A 6,808-nucleotide genomic window follows, 5' to 3' on the forward strand; every position below is an offset into this window, starting at 1 on the left:
TGTCCAGGCTGGTCTCGAACTCCTGGGCTCGAGCAATCCTCCTGCCTTAGCCTCCCGAAGTGCTGGGATTACAGGTGTGAGCCACCATGCCTGGCCCAAAGTTAGGTACTTTTTAAAGATTTTTGATGCCTGTAATTAAACAGGCCCTTGGAATCACCATACCAAGCTAACCATTCCATTTGAGATCAATGGCTCGCCAATTTCACCAGTCTCGCCAAAATGGGTATTGTCAGAGCACAGAATTTTAAGGTTGGAAATAATCTAGGAGTTGATCTGTCCCATGGGTCATACCCAGAATCAATGGGGCGTTATGTGTTTTCTTAAACTCCTCAGTTGATTATTCTGTACAGCCAGGTTTGAGAACCACTAATGCAGTCAAAACCCCTCGCTCTAGATTTGAGTAAACTAAGGGCCAAAGAAGGTACATAACTCTACTAAGTTGACCCATGGAAGTTACACAAATAAAAATGTATCCAAAAGATAAAGGAAAAGAAAATGATGTATTCAGGTAGAAAATTAAGTAGCAATCATTTAAAGTTAATTATGGATAAGAGAACTAGGCATTTATATTTAAAATCATATTCTAAGCATGCAGACTGTTTAAGAACACAGAGTGAAAAGAACGCTTGTCTTTCTTCTATTCCATGAAGAAACCATTCTCAGCCAATCAATTCACAGCCATTTGTTCATTTCAAACCTTACGTATTTTTAAGTCTAACTTTACAAAGAAAAGGGGATAATAACATGGACCCTGATAAATTAACTATGTATGTGTGGGGTGTAAGAGACACAAAAACACAATTTTACACAAAAAACCCTGATGGTACCAAATAACTGGTTTTTTGTGAAAAAGAAATGAAAATACCTCCCAGTAGCCACAAAATACTGTAATCTTGTGGCTTTAAGAATCTTTAGTGAAGAACAGTAAGACATGATTGGATTTTGTGTTTTCAAGTTACATTTTACTTCAGGTTAAAGAAAAGGTGTAAACTTGTGTGATATGTCATTTCTCCAGACTTGAGCACATGGAGAGGAATGCCTGCATGTGTGTTTGGTGAGAGGAAGGGTACAATAGCCTAGAAACCCTAAGATGACATGCCTTTTAGAGCAGCTGAATTAGCAGTTGTGATCAATGCTTACTTCCAATTACCACTTTACAAGAAAAAGTGATTTTAGCACCTTCTTTTCTGAGAAAGGTAATGTTCTCAGAAAGGAAAGAGAAGTTTTTTACTTTGTTATTTGCTGGTCTCAGGAGATACTTGTGGTTTTGAGAGTGTTACTTGCCTGTTACTGAATCCACCTTACTACTCCTGATGGTGAAATGAAAAGAGATATTACTTTAGTATGAATGGCTCAGTGAGTGACTCTGTAGATGAGTGCATCCCTGCATTGCTGTGAGCTGTATGAGGCATGGCCTCAGATTCCAAAGTGCTTAGCCTACAGAAAAAGGAAGGAGAGTAGGCTCCCTTTCATGGAGGATCTCCTGCCTCCGGGTGATGGGGCAGGTGCTCTGCACGCTTCTCACATCACTTAATCTTCCCAAAGGAGACCCTCCAATGGGAAGAGCATGCATGTAAGAGACAATCAAAGAAAATCACCATTCCTGGAAACCATTCTACGGTGATATAATTAAGCCAAAGGAAAGAGCAGTTAATGGTGTTTGGAGAAATGAGAGTAACTTCATTCAAGAGATGATCTTACCCTGTTCCAGGACGGTTCTGCTAAACCAGGAATGGGGCACATCAGAATCATTTGGTGGGAACCCCCTAGGTGGTTCTGAGGGCATCCCTTTCCCTCATTGCCTAGAGCAGGTTTTCTCAGCCTCAGAACTATTGACACTGGGGCCTGGCACTTCTTTGTTGTGGGCGGCAGCTGTTCTGCACGTTGTGGGATGTGTAACAGGACCCCCGACCTCATGAAACTGATCTCCAGTTGCCAAATGCCAGCATGTCCCTTGGGGGCATGACTAGCTCAAAAGAACTAATGATAGACAGTAGACTTATGAGCAAGGTAAGGTAGAAGGGTCTTAGATTGCCAGGCAAGGAGCTGGCTTTTTAAATGCAAATGACATTCTTTTCAGTAAATTTTGGATGCTTTTTAATAGGCAATGAGATATTAGCTTTGTGTAGGAACATAAATTTTAGGAAAAGAGTGCTCAGAGATGGTTAAACACACACAGCATTAGAGAAGAATATACAAATAGCAAATCAACTAATTAGGGTGCAGTTAGAAGCTTAAAGGCATAAATGTGATTATTTTGTTGTGAACCCAATGTAAGAGAAAATAAAGATGCAGGAAATATTCCTTTATTCTTTTGTAATGAGTGACCCTACCAGAGGGACACCTGCCCAGAAATCAAACTTGAGTTTGTGTGCTACCAGCAGTCCTTTAAAATGAGAGAAGTTTCCACTATGATGTAACATAAGTTAGGATAACAAATCACATGGGTTTTCTTGAGAGGCCATCCTCATTTAGAAAGTCACACCACCTCTAGAGCACCAACAGTGTTTTCCTTAGAAGGGCAGGTTTGGGGGCAAAAGGGAAAAAATGTTGATTGCCCTGAGGAAAGAGAGTGACTCCACACAGGGGCATTGCTAATGGCCAGAGAGACCAGGGCAGACAGAGGCATGCACTAGAACGGGTCCTGACCCGGTGCTCATTCCAGACGCCAAGACGGGGACCGCAGCCTCCTCTGTGATATCCTGAGTGTGCCCTCCAGAGGCAGCTTTGCTTGTAAGGGTAGCAACTCACCTCCCTGAGGCTCACCCCTCACTGCTACAGTCTCCCTGGGTCTTCCACCAAGGAGATGGAACCCTCAGCCATCCTAGCCAGCTTCTACTTACAACAGAGCCCCAAATCCTTATCCCCTATAGCCCAAATCCTCATCATCTCTTGCCCCTGAGGTGACAGTGCCCTTGCCAGCCCCTAAGCAGGGAGGGGCAAAAGGTGAGACAGGTTCGTGGTGAAGGTCCCTTTTACATTTGCTCTCTGGCAAGGGCACATTAACTGCAGTCCTGAATTATGTCCCCCTCATGCTTGGCCCAACATTATCCTGTATGGTTAACAATTGGTGAGTAAAGCAATGTGAGAATGTGAAAATTGGACACTAAAGTTATAATACGGAAATTATCATTTGCTTCTAATGCCAGTAGAAGTACAGTAGTTATGCCAAGAAGTTACTTAACATTGTATTATGATTGGTAAAGACTCTGTTTTCTGATCACGATGAAATAAAGCTAGAAAAAATGAACAGTTACATGCAAACGAACTGAACCACTAGAAAAAAAAAAAAAGGCGACAACATTATTTAAAATGAAACTCAAGGCCGGGCGCGGTGGCTCAAGCCTGTAATCCCAGCACTTTGGGAGGCCGAGACGGGTGGATCACGAGGTCAGGAGATCGAGACCATCCTGGTCTACACGGTGAAACCCCGTCTCTACTAAAAAATACAAAAAACTAGCCGGGCGAGATGGCGGGCGCCTGTAGTCCCAGCTACTCGGGAGGCTGAAGCAGGAGAATGGCGTAAACCCGGCAGGCGGAGCTTGCAGTGAGCCGAGATAGCGCCACTGCACTCCAGCCTGGGCCACAGAGCGAGACTCCGTCTCAAAAAAAAATAAAAAATAAATAAAATAAAATGAAACTCAAAAATCAAAACTTAAGTGTCTCAATCTTAATACCCAGAAGAATGCTGCATAGCAAACTTCTGGAATACAACCAAAGCTGTACTGGGAGGGCAATTCTTTAATTCTTAAAAAAATAAGTTTTGAATTAAAAAAAATAAGTTTTGAATGAAGTTACTAAGTACTTATCCTGAGGTTTTAGAAAACAATCATGAGAGTCACAAATAAACTTGAAAAAAAAAAAAAAAAAAGGAGGGAGAAGGACTTAAAGATAAAATTAATCGGTTAAGAGAAAAATTTTGCATTGATAAATTCAAGTGTAATAGAGAGTAGAAGGTAAAATAGGCATCTCTACATAGTTAAGCCACAGGAGGGAGAAGTGAAAGTGAAAGTAAACAAAGTTAGAGATGAAACAAAGAACAATACTTTATACATTCAGAACATTAACTGCTTTTAGAAAGATTATATCTCCATATAGTAATTAATCAGAAAATTATATGTGTATTATTTCTAGATAAGTGTAAATTACCAAAATAAAGAAATAAAAAAGAATCAAATCAATAAATGTGTTAAAAATAACAAATATAATTTAAAAATAATCACCAAAGTAGTACCTGACTCCGATAGTTGCCTTCAAATTTGTAAAGAAGAAATAGTTACCAGCCTATATTAACACTGCCAGAGCTTATTAAAAGATGAAAAGATTTATAATTTGCTTTATAAAGCCAACATAATTTCTTTCCCCCCCCTTTTTTTTTTTTGAGACAGAGTTTCACTCTTGTCACCCAGGCTGGAGTGCAATGGTGCTTTCTCGGCTCACTGCAAACTCCACCTCCTGGATTCAAGCAATTCTCCTGTCTCAGCCTCCCAAGTAGCTGGGATTTACAGGTGCCTGCCATCAAGCCTGGCTTCTTTGTTGTTGTTTTTGTTTTGTTTTGTTTTGTTTTGTAGAGATGGAGTTTCACCATGTCGGCGAGGCTCGTCTCGAACTCCTAACCCCAGGTGATTCACCCACCTCAGCCTCCCAAAGTGCTGGGATTACAGGTGTGAGTCACCATGCCCAGCAAGCCAGCCTAATTTCTACAGGACAGAGTTAGTAAATGTAAAGATTCATTCGTAATTTCACTTGCAAATATAAATGAAAATTCCAAATAAAATTAGATAAACGAAGCACATTAACAAATATAAGTACACTGTATACTCAGGAATTCAAAGATGGCTTAATATCAGGAGATGTATCAATATGTTTCATCATACCAAAAAGTCAAAGAAGAAAAATCATATAATCATCTTAATATATGCCAAAGACTCCTACGACAAAATTCAATACAAATTTTCAACACCCTAATTAAAGCTTTTAGTCAACTAAGCCTAGATCATTTAATTTAAAACAATTTAAATTTAAAATAATTAAAAATTTCAAAGAAAATAAAAACAGCCAACATTATAGCTAAGAGTAAAACCATAGAGACATGTCCCCTCTCATTCCTATTAAGCAAAATGTTAGACAGTCTAACAATTAGACAGGAAAAAGAAACAAATGCCACAAATAATGGAAAGAAAAAGACAAGCTGATTATTATTTCCAGTTGTGATTGTCCATATAAACAAAATAAAACTGCCAAAAACATAAAATAAACAGCAGTTGACAAGTTAAAATAAAAATAGAAAAACCAGGATTTCATCAGCGAGGAATTAACTATGAGAAAAAAAAAGGAAAACAAATTCCCAATAGCAACAACAAAACAATTTCTGAGAAGAAACTCCTTAAGAAACTTAAGCCGGGATCTACGTGAAAAAGTACTGTTCTATTAAGAGATATTAGAGAAATACTGTATTAAGAGATAGTATCTGCTTCTAGAGAGGCATAAGATTGTAAATTAGCATAAGTTCAAAACAATTAAAATCAAAATACCAATAGAAACTTGTTGAAACTTAAGACACTAATGAATGAACAAGAAGAGTAAAGAAAGTGTAGACAAAAGTATAATGACAAGGGTGGCTGGTACTGCCAGATCTTAAAATACATTATAAAGTAAAAATGGTCTGTGTTTATGCCTATATTCCAGGACTGGGGATGACTTCTTTGTGTTTTTTGCATTCTCAAGCTTTTATTCAAGTATTTGTGGGCAGAGAAATCTTTAAAAATGTAATACCACTAAGTCTTTCTCCAGCTGTGCCTATTCAAGGTTCCCACACTCTCCTCCCTCTCTTCATTCTTGAGTTCTTCACCCCAGCCTCTACCTCCTAGTTCCCCCTTCATTCCAGACTTCATGCTTTGAGAAATTGAAGTCCTTGTGGGGCTCTGAACATTTCTCATTATTTTATGCTTCTTTCTTTGTGTGAGAGGCCATCACACAAAGAAGCACAGAATCATAGGAAATATTCAGAGCCCCACCAGGTCTTCGGCCACATCCACCTCCACTACATCCACCATTTCCAGCTGACGCTCCCTTATGTGGGGGTCACATTCTCCAGAAAGTTCTCTCTGATCTTCCATGCCCCATTTCCCTTGCCCTTCCTACACAATATGAAAATTAAATGTAAGAAAATTGATTCAAGAAAAAGAAACTTTGGTCGAAGGTGATAATTCACTATGGAAGGGGGGTGTCTTTTATTGTCTTATGTTGAAATCTCTTCTACTTATTTCTTAATTGGGTTATTTTCAAGATTCATGTCTTAGTCATGTTTGAAACCTTAGACTTCAAACCAGTTTATTGATCTCAACTCAAAAATACTTTTAAAATACAAATTGGATATTTTATTAGGGATGTTTATGATCCTATTCTTCAGTCAGATTTCAATAATCTGTTTGAAAATTGGCATAAACAAATTTAAAGCCCAGAGATTTTAAAAAGCGTTTATAAGTAGCGCCTCTATTGAGATATCCAGAGCAGAATGGGTGCCCTCAAGTGACTTACACTAAATTTTGTTTTATTTTTCAAAATATTCTAGAATGCCACCCCTTGTGGCCCCTGTCTGTTTTGCTTATATCTATTATAGCATCAGTGATTTAAATATTTTTCTGAGCTTTTAGACCTTCAACGGTTTCTTTTTGAACTCCCACAATGGGTTCTTATGATTCTTCTTTATCTCCTACGATATTTTCTTGTTAGTTTTATCCCCCTCCCCCCACTATTTTATGTTATGTTATGTTATGTTATGTTATGTTATGTTATGTTATGTTAT

The 6,808-nt window shown here is 38.6% G+C and overlaps 1 protein-coding gene across 1 annotated transcript in view; it reads right to left on the reverse strand.

Moving 5' to 3' along the window:
• Positions 1-6,808, reverse strand: part of IL1RL1 (interleukin 1 receptor like 1) — an 83,009-nt gene that overhangs the window by 75,161 nt on the left and 1,040 nt on the right. The window lies entirely within an intron of this gene.

Source organism: Piliocolobus tephrosceles, chromosome 15 (genome assembly GCF_002776525.5).
Source record: "Piliocolobus tephrosceles isolate RC106 chromosome 15, ASM277652v3, whole genome shotgun sequence".
Classification (NCBI taxonomy): domain Eukaryota; kingdom Metazoa; phylum Chordata; class Mammalia; order Primates; family Cercopithecidae; genus Piliocolobus; species Piliocolobus tephrosceles.